General features: G+C 30.8%; 1 protein-coding gene and 1 long non-coding RNA gene across 4 annotated transcripts in view; one reads left to right on the top strand and one right to left on the bottom strand.

The window, feature by feature from the left end:
* LOC127706915 (protein SSUH2 homolog) overlaps window positions 1-17,883 on the top strand; it is a 373,615-nt gene that overhangs the window by 309,870 nt on the left and 45,862 nt on the right. The window lies entirely within an intron of this gene.
* Window positions 10,437-15,761, bottom strand: LOC127707290 (uncharacterized). 2 transcript variants are annotated; one of them, XR_007984749.1, is made up of 5 exons: window positions 15,627-15,761; window positions 14,742-14,835; window positions 12,686-12,750; window positions 12,263-12,424; window positions 10,437-10,711 (listed from the first exon to the last, which is right to left on the bottom strand). It is a non-coding gene; the product is annotated as an uncharacterized LOC127707290 (long non-coding RNA). The 2 variants fall into 2 exon arrangements; XR_007984750.1 differs by lacking the exon at window positions 14,742-14,835 and having other exon boundaries at window positions 15,627-15,757.

The raw sequence follows: 17,883 nt of genomic DNA, 5'->3' as shown, positions 1-17,883 counted from the left end.
GTTTACAGTCCTTAGCAACCAAAATTAAACATTTTGACACAAGGCTTATAATTGTACTCTATTTGCTTAACCCTTGCTTCTGAAGGATTGCGCAGTATGTAGTAGCCTTAGTATTGATTGTTTTGTATTTTTTCTTGCGAATATATCAAATTATTATTTTTATCAAAATTTCATGTTACATTTTGACATATATTAAATGTATAGTTGATTCAGCTGTAAGAAATTGATTCCCCATTACCAAGTTTTTTAATCAAGTCTTTGGTATACATTAAACATAAAGATTAACATTTTTATGCTTGAAATTGTTAAATTTTGTACAATTTTGCATCATCAGAGGTCTTATAAAGATTTTCAACTTTCAAAAACTGACAAAAGAGGTATAGTTTCTAAGATTTTGCCGAAAATTGAGGTAGAAACAAGATTTTACACTTTGGCTTGGCACCTTTCTTTAAATCAGTTTTTGTCGCGTTTCAGTGTCAACTGCTAACCTTCATAAAATATTCATTACTCAACCAATTTTCCAAAATAAAAGGCCATTTTACTCGTTTTAGCTAACAGAACACAGAAAATTAGTTAAAAGGCAGAATTTGAAAAAAATATTTACTATTAAGGTAGCAATACACAGTTAGGAGTTTGGTTTCGCATTTTGGCCTCGGTGGATTTTTCAAATATGAAAGTTATTGTGTAATAAAATTCATTTTTAGACAGCTGAGTACTAATTTAGTCTTCAAAGGTGGTTTATAAGAACATCAAGATTATTTTTTACATGTTTTATGGGCTATTTTCTGTTTGACTCTCCGTATTTTCATAGCTAGACCGGTCATCGGTCCAGAAATTAATGTAATGTTTACAAACACTTTTTTTCTACACGAAGATCTTGACGCAATTTTACAAAAAAATGAGATGAAAGACATATGATTTTCATTGGATTTATTGAAAGATATATGTAAACAGTTTCAGAAAAGGTATTACTTGAAGTGATTGAAATTCTACTTTTGGTCAAATTTTGGGGAAATATGTGACATCTTTTCCCCCCTTTTTGCTATATTTTATAACAAAAAAATGCAGACTGTTGCCATGGATACACCAAAAAGAAATTATATTTTACCATTTAATATACTGGATATGAAATCTATGGAAGATTCTGATTACATACATATGCACATGTATGACACAAACAGTAAGCTTTATATTGCAAGAAGGCAATGAAAAGGGGATGGTAAAATTTATGAGGGAAAATTTTAATATTTTTTCCTAACTGTTTATTGCTACCTTATGGCATACTTACCAAGCTCAGAATTGTATAATTTAAGACCTTTCATACCACAAATCTATTGATATTTAGATTCTAAATCAACTTCTGAAGGGATTAAGTGTTTAAGAATGAAAATACATGTCAATTTTATTGTTTACAGTCCTTAGCAACCAAAATTAAACATTTTGACACAAGTCTTATAATTGTACTCTATTTGCTTAACCCTTGCTTCTGAAGGATTGCGCAGTATGTAGTAGCCTAAGTATTGATTGTTTTGTATTTTTTCTTGCGAATATATCAAATTATTATTTTTATCAAAATTTCATGTTACATTTTGACATATATTAAATGTATAGTTGATTCAGCTGTAAGAAATTGATTCCCCATTACCAAGTTTTTTAATCAAGTCTTTGGTATACATTAAACATAAAGATTAACATTTTTATGCTTGAAATTGTTAAATTTTGTACAATTTTGCATCATCAGAGGTCTTATAAAGATTTTCAACTTTCAAAAACTGACAAAAGAGGTATAGTTTCTAAGATTTTGCCGAAAATTGAGGTAGAAACAAGATTTTACACTTTGGCTTGGCACCTTTCTTTAAATCAGTTTTTGTCGCGTTTCAGTGTCAACTGCTAACCTTCATAAAATATTCATTACTCAACCAATTTTCCAAAATAAAAGGCCATTTTACTCGTTTTAGCTAACAAAACACAGAAAATTAGTTAAAAGGCAGAATTTGAAAAAAATATTTACTATTAAAAGGTAGCAATACACAGTTAGGAGTTTGGTTTCGCATTTTGGCCTCGGTGGATTTTTCAAATATGAAAGTTATTGTGTAATAAAATTCATTTTTAGACAGCTGAGTACTAATTTAGTCTTCAAAGGTGGTTTATAAGAACATCAAGATTATTTTTTACATGTTTTATGGGCTATTTTCTGTTTGACTCTCCGTATTTTCATAGCTAGACCGGTCATCGGTCCAGAAATTAATGTAATGTTTACAAACACTTTTTTTCTACACGAAGTTTTTGACGCAATTTTACAAAAAAATGAGATGAAAGACATATGATTTTCATTGGATTTATTGAAAGATATATGTAAACAGTTTCAGAAAAGGTATTACTTGAAGTGATTGAAATTCTACTTTTGGTCAAATTTTGGGGAAATATGTGACATCTTTTCCCCCCTTTTTGCTATATTTTATAACAAAAAAATGCAGACTGTTGCCATGGATACACCAAAAAGAAATTATATTTTACCATTTAATATACTGGATATGAAATCTATGGAAGATTCTGATTACATACATATGCACATGTATGACACAAACAGTAAGCTTTATATTGCAAGAAGGCAATGAAAAGGGGATGGTAAAATTTATGAGGGAAAATTTTAATATTTTTTCCTAACTGTTTATTGCTACCTTATGGCATACTTACCAAGCTCAGAATTGTATAATTTAAGACCTTTCATACCACAAATCTATTGATATTTAGATTCTAAATCAACTTCTGAAGGGATTAAGTGTTTAAGAATGAAAATACATGTCAATTTTATTGTTTACAGTCCTTAGCAACCAAAATTAAACATTTTGACACAAGGCTTATAATTGTACTCTATTTGCTTAACCCTTGCTTCTGAAGGATTGCGCAGTATGTAGTAGCCTAAGTATTGATTGTTTTGTATTTTTTCTTGCGAATATATCAAATTATTATTTTTATCAAAATTTCATGTTACATTTTGACATATATTAAATGTATAGTTGATTCAGCTGTAAGAAATTGATTCCCCATTACCAAGTTTTTTAATCAAGTCTTTGGTATACATTAAACATAAAGATTAACATTTTTATGCTTGAAATTGTTAAATTTTGTACAATTTTGCATCATCAGAGGTCTTATAAAGATTTTCAACTTTCAAAAACTGACAAAAGAGGTATAGTTTCTAAGATTTTGCCGAAAATTGAGGTAGAAACAAGATTTTACACTTTGGCTTGGCACCTTTCTTTAAATCAGTTTTTGTCGCGTTTCAGTGTCAACTGCTAACCTTCATAAAATATTCATTACTCAACCAATTTTCCAAAATAAAAGGCCATTTTACTCGTTTTAGCTAACAGAACACAGAAAATTAGTTAAAAGGCAGAATTTGAAAAAAATATTTACTATTAAAAGGTAGCAATACACAGTTAGGAGTTTGGTTTCGCATTTTGGCCTCGGTGGATTTTTCAAATATGAAAGTTATTGTGTAATAAAATTCATTTTTAGACAGCTGAGTACTAATTTAGTCTTCAAAGGTGGTTTATAAGAACATCAAGATTATTTTTTACATGTTTTATGGGCTATTTTCTGTTTGACTCTCCGTATTTTCATAGCTAGACCGGTCATCGGTCCAGAAATTAATGTAATGTTTACAAACACTTTTTTTCTACACGAAGTTTTTGACGCAATTTTACAAAAAAATGAGATGAAAGACATATGATTTTCATTGGATTTATTGAAAGATATATGTAAACAGTTTCAGAAAAGGTATTACTTGAAGTGATTGAAATTCTACTTTTGGTCAAATTTTGGGGAAATATGTGACATCTTTTCCCCCCTTTTTGCTATATTTTATAACAAAAAAATGCAGACTGTTGCCATGGATACACCAAAAAGAAATTATATTTTACCATTTAATATACTGGATATGAAATCTATGGAAGATTCTGATTACATACATATGCACATGTATGACACAAACAGTAAGCTTTATATTGCAAGAAGGCAATGAAAAGGGGATGGTAAAATTTATGAGGGAAAATTTTAATATTTTTTCCTAACTGTTTATTGCTACCTTATGGCATACTTACCAAGCTCAGAATTGTATAATTTAAGACCTTTCATACCACAAATCTATTGATATTTAGATTCTAAATCAACTTCTGAAGGGATTAAGTGTTTAAGAATGAAAATACATGTCAATTTTATTGTTTACAGTCCTTAGCAACCAAAATTAAACATTTTGACACAAGGCTTATAATTGTACTCTATTTGCTTAACCCTTGCTTCTGAAGGATTGCGCAGTATGTAGTAGCCTAAGTATTGATTGTTTTGTATTTTTTCTTGCGAATATATCAAATTATTATTTTTATCAAAATTTCATGTTACATTTTGACATATATTAAATGTATAGTTGATTCAGCTGTAAGAAATTGATTCCCCATTACCAAGTTTTTTAATCAAGTCTTTGGTATACATTAAACATAAAGATTAACATTTTTATGCTTGAAATTGTTAAATTTTGTACAATTTTGCATCATCAGAGGTCTTATAAAGATTTTCAACTTTCAAAAACTGACAAAAGAGGTATAGTTTCTAAGATTTTGCCGAAAATTGAGGTAGAAACAAGATTTTACACTTTGGCTTGGCACCTTTCTTTAAATCAGTTTTTGTCGCGTTTCAGTGTCAACTGCTAACCTTCATAAAATATTCATTACTCAACCAATTTTCCAAAATAAAAGGCCATTTTACTCGTTTTAGCTAACAGAACACAGAAAATTAGTTAAAAGGCAGAATTTGAAAAAAATATTTACTATTAAAAGGTAGCAATACACAGTTAGGAGTTTGGTTTCGCATTTTGGCCTCGGTGGATTTTTCAAATATGAAAGTTATTGTGTAATAAAATTCATTTTTAGACAGCTGAGTACTAATTTAGTCTTCAAAGGTGGTTTATAAGAACATCAAGATTATTTTTTACATGTTTTATGGGCTATTTTCTGTTTGACTCTCCGTATTTTCATAGCTAGACCGGTCATCGGTCCAGAAATTAATGTAATGTTTACAAACACTTTTTTTCTACACGAAGTTTTTGACGCAATTTTACAAAAAAATGAGATGAAAGACATATGATTTTCATTGGATTTATTGAAAGATATATGTAAACAGTTTCAGAAAAGGTATTACTTGAAGTGATTGAAATTCTACTTTTGGTCAAATTTTGGGGAAATATGTGACATCTTTTCCCCCCTTTTTGCTATATTTTATAACAAAAAAATGCAGACTGTTGCCATGGATACACCAAAAAGAAATTATATTTTACCATTTAATATACTGGATATGAAATCTATGGAAGATTCTGATTACATACATATGCACATGTATGACACAAACAGTAAGCTTTATATTGCAAGAAGGCAATGAAAAGGGGATGGTAAAATTTATGAGGGAAAATTTTAATATTTTTTCCTAACTGTTTATTGCTACCTTATGGCATACTTACCAAGCTCAGAATTGTATAATTTAAGACCTTTCATACCACAAATCTATTGATATTTAGATTCTAAATCAACTTCTGAAGGGATTAAGTGTTTAAGAATGAAAATACATGTCAATTTTATTGTTTACAGTCCTTAGCAACCAAAATTAAACATTTTGACACAAGGCTTATAATTGTACTCTATTTGCTTAACCCTTGCTTCTGAAGGATTGCGCAGTATGTAATTGCCTAAGTATTGATTGTTTTGTATTTTTTCTTGCGAATATATCAAATTATTATTTTTATCAAAATTTCATGTTACATTTTGACATATATTAAATGTATAGTTGATTCAGCTGTAAGAAATTGATTCCCCATTACCAAGTTTTTTAATCAAGTCTTTGGTATACATTAAACATAAAGATTAACATTTTTATGCTTGAAATTGTTAAATTTTGTACAATTTTGCATCATCAGAGGTCTTATAAAGATTTTCAACTTTCAAAAACTGACAAAAGAGGTATAGTTTCTAAGATTTTGCCGAAAATTGAGGTAGAAACAAGATTTTACACTTTGGCTTGGCACCTTTCTTTAAATCAGTTTTTGTCGCGTTTCAGTGTCAACTGCTAACCTTCATAAAATATTCATTACTCAACCAATTTTCCAAAATAAAAGGCCATTTTACTCGTTTTAGCTAACAGAACACAGAAAATTAGTTAAAAGGCAGAATTTGAAAAAAATATTTACTATTAAGGTAGCAATACACAGTTAGGAGTTTGGTTTCGCATTTTGGCCTCGGTGGATTTTTCAAATATGAAAGTTATTGTGTAATAAAATTCATTTTTAGACAGCTGAGTACTAATTTAGTCTTCAAAGGTGGTTTATAAGAACATCAAGATTATTTTTTACATGTTTTATGGGCTATTTTCTGTTTGACTCTCCGTATTTTCATAGCTAGACCGGTCATCGGTCCAGAAATTAATGTAATGTTTACAAACACTTTTTTTCTACACGAAGTTTTTGACGCAATTTTACAAAAAAATGAGATGAAAGACATATGATTTTCATTGGATTTATTGAAAGATATATGTAAACAGTTTCAGAAAAGGTATTACTTGAAGTGATTGAAATTCTACTTTTGGTCAAATTTTGGGGAAATATGTGACATCTTTTCCCCCCTTTTTGCTATATTTTATAACAAAAAAATGCAGACTGTTGCCATGGATACACCAAAAAGAAATTATATTTTACCATTTAATATACTGGATATGAAATCTATGGAAGATTCTGATTACATACATATGCACATGTATGACACAAACAGTAAGCTTTATATTGCAAGAAGGCAATGAAAAGGGGATGGTAAAATTTATGAGGGAAAATTTTAATATTTTTTCCTAACTGTTTATTGCTACCTTATGGCATACTTACCAAGCTCAGAATTGTATAATTTAAGACCTTTCATAACACAAATCTATTGATATTTAGATTCTAAATCAACTTCTGAAGGGATTAAGTGTTTAAGAATGAAAATACATGTCAATTTTATTGTTTACAGTCCTTAGCAACCAAAATTAAACATTTTGACACAAGGCTTATAATTGTACTCTATTTGCTTAACCCTTGCTTCTGAAGGATTGCGCAGTATGTAGTAGCCTAAGTATTGATTGTTTTGTATTTTTTCTTGCGAATATATCAAATTATTATTTTTATCAAAATTTCATGTTACATTTTGACATATATTAAATGTATAGTTGATTCAGCTGTAAGAAATTGATTCCCCATTACCAAGTTTTTTAATCAAGTCTTTGGTATACATTAAACATAAAGATTAACATTTTTATGCTTGAAATTGTTAAATTTTGTACAATTTTGCATCATCAGAGGTCTTATAAAGATTTTCAACTTTCAAAAACTGACAAAAGAGGTATAGTTTCTAAGATTTTGCCGAAAATTGAGGTAGAAACAAGATTTTACACTTTGGCTTGGCACCTTTCTTTAAATCAGTTTTTGTCGCGTTTCAGTGTCAACTGCTAACCTTCATAAAATATTCATTACTCAACCAATTTTCCAAAATAAAAGGCCATTTTACTCGTTTTAGCTAACAGAACACAGAAAATTAGTTAAAAGGCAGAATTTGAAAAAAATATTTACTATTAAGGTAGCAATACACAGTTAGGAGTTTGGTTTCGCATTTTGGCCTCGGTGGATTTTTCAAATATGAAAGTTATTGTGTAATAAAATTCATTTTTAGACAGCTGAGTACTAATTTAGTCTTCAAAGGTGGTTTATAAGAACATCAAGATTATTTTTTACATGTTTTATGGGCTATTTTCTGTTTGACTCTCCGTATTTTCATAGCTAGACCGGTCATCGGTCCAGAAATTAATGTAATGTTTACAAACACTTTTTTTCTACACGAAGTTTTTGACGCAATTTTACAAAAAAATGAGATGAAAGACATATGATTTTCATTGGATTTATTGAAAGATATATGTAAACAGTTTCAGAAAAGGTATTACTTGAAGTGATTGAAATTCTACTTTTGGTCAAATTTTGGGGAATATGTGACATCTTTTTCCCCCTTTTTGCTATATTTTATAACAAAAAAATGCAGACTGTTGCCATGGATACACCAAAAAGAAATTATATTTTACCATTTAATATACTGGATATGAAATCTATGGAAGATTCTGATTACATACATATGCACATGTATGACACAAACAGTAAGCTTTATATTGCAAGAAGGCAATGAAAAGGGGATGGTAAAATTTATGAGGGAAAATTTTAATATTTTTTCCTAACTGTTTATTGCTACCTTATGGCATACTTACCAAGCTCAGAATTGTATAATTTAAGACCTTTCATACCACAAATCTATTGATATTTAGATTCTAAATCAACTTCTGAAGGGATTAAGTGTTTAAGAATGAAAATACATGTCAATTTTATTGTTTACAGTCCTTAGCAACCAAAATTAAACATTTTGACACAAGGCTTATAATTGTACTCTATTTGCTTAACCCTTGCTTCTGAAGGATTGCGCAGTATGTAGTAGCCTAAGTATTGATTGTTTTGTATTTTTTCTTGCGAATATATCAAATTATTATTTTTATCAAAATTTCATGTTACATTTTGACATATATTAAATGTATAGTTGATTCAGCTGTAAGAAATTGATTCCCCATTACCAAGTTTTTTAATCAAGTCTTTGGTATACATTAAACATAAAGATTAACATTTTTATGCTTGAAATTGTTAAATTTTGTACAATTTTGCATCATCAGAGGTCTTATAAAGATTTTCAACTTTTCAAAAACTGACAAAAGAGGTATAGTTTCTAAGATTTTGCCAAAAATTGAGGTAGAAACAAGATTTTACACTTTGGCTTGGCACCTTTCTTTAAATCAGTTTTTGTCGCGTTTCAGTGTCAACTGCTAACCTTCATAAAATATTCATTACTCAACCAATTTTCCAAAATAAAAGGCCATTTTACTCGTTTTAGCTAACAGAACACAGAAAATTAGTTAAAAGGCAGAATTTGAAAAAAATATTTACTATTAAGGTAGCAATACACAATTAGGAGTTTGGTTTCGCATTTTGGCCTCGGTGGATTTTTCAAATATGAAAGTTATTGTGTAATAAAATTCATTTTTAGACAGCTGAGTACTAATTTAGTCTTCAAAGGTGGTTTATAAGAACATCAAGATTATTTTTTACATGTTTTATGGGCTATTTTCTGTTTGACTCTACGTATTTTCATAGCTAGACCGGTCATCGGTCCAGAAATTAATGTAATGTTTACAAACACTTTTTTTCTACACGAAGTTTTTGACGCAATTTTACAAAAAAATGAGATGAAAGACATATGATTTTCATTAGATTTATTGAAAGATATATGTAAACAGTTTCAGAAAAGGTATTACTTGAAGTGATTGAAATTCTACTTTGGTCAAATTTTTGGGAAATATGTGACATCTTTTCCCCCCTTTTTGCTATATTTTATAACAAAAAAATGCAGACTGTTGCCATGGATACACCAAAAAGAAATTATATTTTACCATTTAATATACTGGATATGAAATCTATGGAAGATTCTGATTACATACATATGCACATGTATGACACAAACAGTAAGCTTTATATTGCAAAAAGGCAATGAAAAGGGGATGGTAAAATTTATGAGGGAAAATTTTAATATTTTTTCCTAACTGTTTATTGCTACCTAATCATAGATATTACCAATACAAGGTTGAATATTTGAAAAAATATCCGAGTTCATGAGGTAATAATCACATTCTGGCTGTACATAAGTCAAATTAGGTGTTTCCTATAGTATATTCGATGGAACACACAAACCGAATGACAACCTGGGCGACGTCTTAGTCGGTATGTTCTTTGTATTGTTGTCTATCATGCATTAAGCTATCAACTTTATGATGCCAGGGGGATCACCTAGTAGAAAAGTTTTTTTATAGCAAGAAACTTGACACCGACTTAGTAGCAGTAAAAAAGACATAAACAAAAATACCGAACTCCAAGGTGAACTCAAAAATGGCTGAAGTCTATATTATCTCAAAATCAAACTTTAAACTGTATAAAACAACGGAACGAACAACTTTCATGTTCATGACTTGGTAAATTTCTAAAAAGTCAACAACAGCTGCATCAAACATGTCCACACCAGAATAAAAAGCAAGAAAAACAATTATGGTACAATCATCATCAGGTCGATTTTTTTATGTGGACCGACTAAGGACGTTTTACGAGCACAAAACCCGAAAAGGTCACGTAATATGAAGTTTTATCCGTTTGCGAGGTACTCTTTGGAACATAAGTGTTGCTAACCAAACTTGTAGTAATTTAGTGTACATGCATCTGGGTTTTTTTTTAATTGGAAGATAATAAATTATTTAATACAGCAAGTAAAAGAATATTGCTAAATCACCACATTTAATGCAATATGTATCAAAACAAAGCAAACATCTGTAACATGTTGATGCGTTTGGTAAGTAATTCGACGATGGTTGAATTAGTTTTTTAAACAGACATATTTTCCTCCAGAATACTGAGGATCGCCATGAAATAACTCGCACGAAGATCTCGTTCTACACTGGTCAGTAGATCCGGTACTATCCAGGTACCTCAAATATTCGCACTCCTCGCATCGATCTGGGTTATTCTGAACACATCTCTTGCAGTTCTGAACATAGCATGCTGCGATAAAAAGAAATGAACAATCCTTGGTGCTTTCTTAAGAAGAGGATAGTAAAGGTAATACATACCATTAAACATCAGATTAATAACAACTTGTAATTGATTTGCTATAATGCATTACTTTGACATTTGATTAAGTTGCTGAATATTGTTTGTTTGTGTGTTTGTTTGAATAGGTAAAATAACGCGAAGTAGGCATCCAGAATGTGTGTTTTAATAACAAGGTGAGTTTTTTTTTCCTTTTCTATTGTTAATTGATGTATTTTCTATATGTTGAATATTGTAATAATGAAAGAAGGTATTTTTTGTTCGGTAATTTTTTTAGATTTTTTCAAAATGTTGCATCTAGTTGAAACATTCATGTTCAACACTTTTTTGTCGACCAAATTTGCAGACGTGTAGATTTTTTACTGCCATGTGTCTTTATTGTCCGTCGGATATCCATCTTAAAACCCTTTACACAGAAGTCGCAACCGTTAAGAGACCTCTGAGCAATAACCAAAATGGACAGATCTCTCAACGATCTTTCAATGAGCGTTCAGCAATCGCAATGGTTTTGATGAACATTTTGGATCGCTCAATGGCTGCCCAACGATCTCTGTGTTTGTAAAGGGAGCTTGATCAACATTCAATTAATATCTAAAAGTGTCATGTGAAATTTACGAAAATCACAATACTAACAAATGATTGTTTTACTTATTTTCTTTTTACCGTGAATATCCAAAATGAAATATTAACGCTTGTGGAAATTACTCAAACTATAGTCACGTCTGGGGAATGATAAAAAAAAAAACGAGCGTATATGCTAACAGATGGTTCTGGGGAAGTAAAAATTGTAGTTAAATGTCCATGGGGCGGACGGATGTGTCTGCTTAGCCACGACTACCAAGTATACTCATGTACAAGCACGCACTAAAAACGGAGTTTTGTCAGCTACAAAAAAAAAAGTACAATTCACTCTTATGACACACTACCAGGTCTAACTTTAGGAATTAAGCAGATTCTGAATGGGAGTTTAATGATATTGAAGTGAAATTCTAAACTGTAAGGACGTGTACATCTAATATCAGGGATTTACCACCATCGAAACCTTCAAATGTCTTAATTCGTTGAGATTTTTAATATTGATACCAAGTTATCTAACATGCTGCATGGATTTCATGAGAATAAAGCTTGTTGTGTTGAGACAATGCATCCCAAAAATCAGACAGTTTCAAGAAAGAGTAGAAATGAAATAAAATCTAAAGAAAACTTTCCTGTTCATACTAAACGAATAAACATTGCACAGTCTGTTAGAAATCAGGTATTTTCTAACTTCAAAAGAACGTTCAAAACCAATTTTTCAAATTTGGTCGATGAAGAAGTATTTAATATGAATGTTTCCGAAATATTCGAGAGCGAGTCACCTTCAATAAAAGTATATTTAACGAAAATGATATTTTGAGTAAACTAGTGAAAGGGTTCCAAACCAGTTAAGTGTAATATTGTCATTTGGGTGTTATTAATCTTTGTTTCTAAATAAAAAAATTAAAATTAAAATAAAGGTTTTACTTTCGCAGACTTGAATTCCATTCCGAGTAGTGGCAATTGCTGCGCCCCTTTCACAGTCAAAGGACGTAACACATCTGTTGTTGTCTTTGAGATAGTAAAAGGAGTCACACTGTTTACACGTGCGTGAATCTGTACACACATCGCATTGATCCACATGACAATCTGTAAAGATATTAAACTATAACTATATTGTTTGTTGTATAATACATGTTTTATTTGTGTAATTTCAAATGCACTGCATCTGAATGATAAATAGAAAAAAATATCAATAGACGAAAATTTATCAAAATCAAAATAAACATTTTTACTTTTTTTTAATAACCATTAATCATACAATGTACTTGGAATACGATATGTGCGCCAAATCTCCATCTTGTAGTTCCAACTTATGTAATTAAAGCATCTAATTTTTTATCCACTGACCTGAACAAAAGTTTACAGAGCTACAGAATTTTCCTTTACCACAATCTCTTGTACATATCGTAATTCTGAAACAATACAAAATGTTTTTAACTTTTATTTTGATAATAGATTCGACGAAAACGATTACAACAAGACTACAAGATGTAGAACATCAAAATTAGTAATATATAGCTCAAAGAGGCATACTATTGGAAAACCCATTGAAACTATTTTTCCCTTGTAAATTACATTATTTCGTTCACGCAGCTCCGTTATTTATAAGTTAAACATTTTTGTCTCAATTCAAGTCATTCCTTCTCATATCGTCGAAACATCGGAAACACTTTTTATTGCTCCCAAACATTCCCTGAGCTTTTGTTTTGTTTTAAAAAACGTAAAAGGGTTGGTGATATTTCAATGTTTTACCATCGTTTCAATTGATTTAATATTTTATGACAATTTAGTTTTGCACTTTTTATTACATCGATTCCTTCAAATATTGATATATTTCTTGAAATTGTTTGATATGGATATGGTTATAGCCAGGTTAATGATATTATAAGCTTGATATATTGGATGAGTTTTATTATTCAATTCGTGGAATGCAAAATCGCAATGCCTTGCTGTTCTGATATGATAACATTGACTGCCGCGGATACTTATGCTTTCTTCGTGATGTTTTCTTATTTAGGTAATGATAGCACTTTTGTTCCTTTTTTTTTCCTTTTATTTGCCCATGTCCCTGAATTTTCATCTATTTTATAATCGTCTTGGTGTTTGATACTGACTATTTTATTGCAATTTGATGTTTTTCGGTACTTTACTTTCTGATACCCCGAATTTTAAAATTCGAATTACGATTAATTTACACAAATATCTTTATATTTGCACTGAAATAGACAGATATCATTTGATTCACACTTGTATATTAAATAACTTTTTATTGAAAAAAGTAAAATCACAAAAATACTGAACTCCGAGGAAAATTCAATCGGTAAGTCCCTAATCACATGGCAAAATCAAATGACAAAACACATCAAACGAATGGACAACAACTGTCATATTCCTGACTTGGTACAGGCATTTTCAAATGTAGAAAATGGTGGATTGAACCTGGTTTTATGGCGCTAAACCTCTCACTTGTACGACAGTCTCATCAAATTCCGTTATATTTACAACGATGCGTGAACAAAACAGATATAATAAATAAAATAGTCAAAATATGGGTACAGCAGTCATCACTGTGTTACAATATCAAAACAAACAATCATTTACAAAAAGCACAAAAGCATCTATCAAATTAAAAACCACATTATGTTGTTTTTCACAGAGTAATTTGCAACTTTTTTCTCGATATTTCATTGCAATTAATAGTGCGTTCAGTTTGCATGTCTGGTGCTTATTTGTATGCAGCATATATTCGGTTACCCCTGTCTTCTGTTCTGGTAATCTTATTTGTTCGCAATTTTTATTACAATTATAGTTTTTAGATATTCAATCTATGCAAAATACCTTTGCTTGTTTTTTTCTTACAAACTAATAACTTATTTATCTTCAGGAAATAAAAATTATATTATCATCAAATCAATACAATCATTAGAGGTACAATAAATATGTGTCAACGATTTTTTCATATATGTGTTTGTATGTCAAAGTATTTACCTATATTCTCTGATGCTCAGTTTGAATTCCTTTTGACCGTTCGAAATCCCTTTTTATAAGCCCAAGCACACTTTCGATTGCGTGTCAGAAAATATGTCGCTAACGTTCAAGGTTAATCATGGGTATCACTGTCCATACGTACATGAATATTGCATATTTTGAAGTAATCACGATTTCAGCCGTCTTGATACTGATTTAGCAATATAAAGCAGGTAAATAGCAGTTACTAATGAAACGTAGGATTAAAAACAAGTATGAAAACAATAGATGTTATGCGTATGCCACAAGTTGGTGGAATTTCGTAACGCTAAATCGGCAACTGTCAAATTTCCCGGGAACGACGTAACGATCACAAAAAGATCTCAACGAATAGTTTAACGTTCACAACATTGTTAATAAATTCATAAAAGTCTACCTGTTAGTAGCTGAGTAGTAATTACAGAATCCCGGCTGGCAATTTGAACAACCCGAACTTGTACAAGTAGTATCTAAGCATCCCGATGGACATGCTGTATAAAAGATGAATACGTTCAAAAAAGATATTAGATAAACTCATCGTGGATATCAGGATTACATTTTGTACGCCAGACGCTCGTTTTGTCTACAAAAGACTCATCAGTGAAGTTCTAATCAAAATAGTAAAAAAGGCCAAATAAAGTTCGAAGTTGAAGAGCATTGAGGACTAAAATTTCCGAAAGGTTTTGTCAATTACAGCTGAGGATAATCTATTCCTGGGTAGAAATTTAACATAAAAATTTACTTTTTACCATGTAAATTTTATCATCACAAAATCTGTTTAGCCTTTGAAAAAGTATCGTTCCTTTGGTTTGTCTGTTTATTTAATTTGCAATATACATGCATGCCAACAACAAATCCAAGATTATAAAATAAGGAACACCATTTATAGAAAGAGATATACGTTCTCTCAGTGAACCGTGTTAGAATTATATACACAATGGGTACAAAATACGAAAAGTATGCATGTAAACCAATTCGTTTTGTGAGATCTTACAAATTCAAACAAATGTAAACCAATTAAAACAAGGTTGATAAATTCATTAAAGTACATTGAACGTGCTTTATTTTAAAATAAAATTTTGATTTGAAAGTTAAAACCAAGAAATAAGTTTGATAGAAAATTACTCTGTGAAAAGATATTTTATTCATTTATGAACAATTCACTAACCTCTCGCATTTGTATGTTTTCTTTTTATCTATGTGCTACGTACGTGCATCTTTTTCGACTGATCGAATCATTTAATTATTCTTTAAGATTCTACGAAGGTTATTTCATGCTTACCATAATCAATTAGGAATCCTGAAGACAAGCCACCCATAGTTAGAACAACGGTAAGAGCAGAGAGCCATGTCATATCTGTTGGGCTGGATATCATGACAGTAAACATGCATATCATAGATAAGTTGTTAGTTTCAATTTTGAGATGATATGAGACTGTCTTTGATTATATAAGATAAGATACAATTTACGTCAATTATGTTGCCGAGTGCTGGGTTGTCCGAAACACATATTTGGAAATATACGTTAAAAATCTTATGTTTGACTATGCATATGTATAAACTGTTGACAAGGCCATTAATTAAGCTGTTGATATAATAAACAAAGTACAATTATAAAACTACAAAACTGAATCTAAAGACGTCATAAGATCTAACCACATAGGACCTCCTTATTAAATGGTTAATGGAAAACATATATAGATAAGGCAGAGACTCATTACAAGAACCCATAATCAAGAACCCATAAAGGGCATCATTTACAACAATATTAAGCACAATATGATTGGAAAAAAGAAAAACTATATCCTAATATAATACTATCATATTGGACAGGATCAGAGCCTAACACATCATGTGTCTTACATAACATTAACAATAATTGCATAATAATTTTATATATTTTGTATCCACCTGGATCTTATTTCTAAACACTTAATTATATAATTGCCTAGGCACATAAGAGTTGGTAAATGCTCATTTGTGAACAGCCAGAAATATTTTTTATCCTTGGGTAATTCTTTAAAATTATTACAAAAACTGTTTACTTTATCCCATAATAATTTTCTCTGTTCGTTATATAAAGGACAACTTACTGTGAAATGGGTCTCATCTTCACATAATATGTCAGTCAACCACACTTCATCTGGCCCTGTTCCGGTGAATCATACATTCAATATGACGTGACAATGTTTGACGTGTACTTAATAACACCTTTCAAAAATTAAAGGAGAATATATTCTGACCTTTTGTGAAAAGTTTTTTATTCAGTAACCGAAAACATTGCTATCTTACCCATTGGTAATATAAAAGCAAAACCATTATTAATACTTCATGGAATTTGCAATGGGCACAGCGATAATAACAATCGATTCCTTTAGGTTCATCGAAGTTTTCGAATGCGATACACATGTACCGTGTCGGGCAAGCTATGGTCATCAGATCATCTGGGGCTTTCATAAAGTAGAAAAACAATTGACTCTCTATACAAAAAGCATGGACCACAACTATAGCATTGTCGACGAGAAAGAGCATGTTGATAACAAGACAACATAAACATGTTATAAACCCAAAGGAGATGAGCACGGACTAGCTTACTGGACTGGTGTGATCAAATCGTGTTTTTTTTCGGCCCAGACCTTCACATTTACCCTATGCTTTTAAACTCTTTGAAAACATTACATTAAGCTTACAAACTTACGTTAAATCATTTGCATATATGCGTGGTCCAAACACCAGATTCCTACACTATTCTCAAAACAAGACAACAATGAAACGCTGACCATGCCAAGAGCGACCTTTATTTAGCGCCAAGAATTTTATCAGACACTGATTTTTAGGGGGTCTCATTTGGGGGTCTGCTCCTGGATCCCGCTTAATGTTTTGTCGGAATCCCGTATCCCGCTTATCATTGTAATAAAAACGCTTGTAATTTCACGTATCCCGCCCGACTTCGTTTCCCGTTTTCACGCAAAATAATTTGACTTTCAAGTGTCACGCTTACATAAAATCGGCCAATCCCTGATCACGCTTACACCCCAATGAGACCCACTTTGTAGTTCTATCTGGTACTGTGGTTGGTTGAATGAATAAGTAATGCGGCTTATAAATGGCTGTATTTTGAGACTGTTGCTTGGCTTTATCATTTGTGTGTTTCGATCCTACTTATATTTAGTTGAGCTTGAATATTTCTAACTTCTAAGTGAATCTTTGATTGTAAAAGAAATACACCGAGTTACGGTGTCAAAGCTGAAGGATTTACAAGAATAAATATAGAGGCATCAATAGATGTTCCTTTACATAGGAGAATCATGGAATAGTTTTGATATTTGATTGGTACCTACTTTGTCTGCTATTGTATGTTTATATGACCTCTAAGGGTCAAACTTGATAAAAAAAAAATTCCGGTCAACAGATATCCTGTATAAAATCGTCATACACGTATGAGGTATGATTGCTTACTCGGCGGAATTGGCCGAGATGGTGCATGTTGTCCGTCAACATGTCCTTAATATTATATCATTTCAGTCGGCCGTGAAGAA

Source organism: Mytilus californianus, unplaced genomic scaffold (assembly GCF_021869535.1).
Source record: "Mytilus californianus isolate M0D057914Y unplaced genomic scaffold, xbMytCali1.0.p SCAF_1, whole genome shotgun sequence".
Taxonomy (NCBI): domain Eukaryota; kingdom Metazoa; phylum Mollusca; class Bivalvia; order Mytilida; family Mytilidae; genus Mytilus; species Mytilus californianus.
The sequence above is the reverse complement of the archived record's forward strand: the minus strand, read 5'-3'. Positions and strand labels throughout refer to the sequence as shown.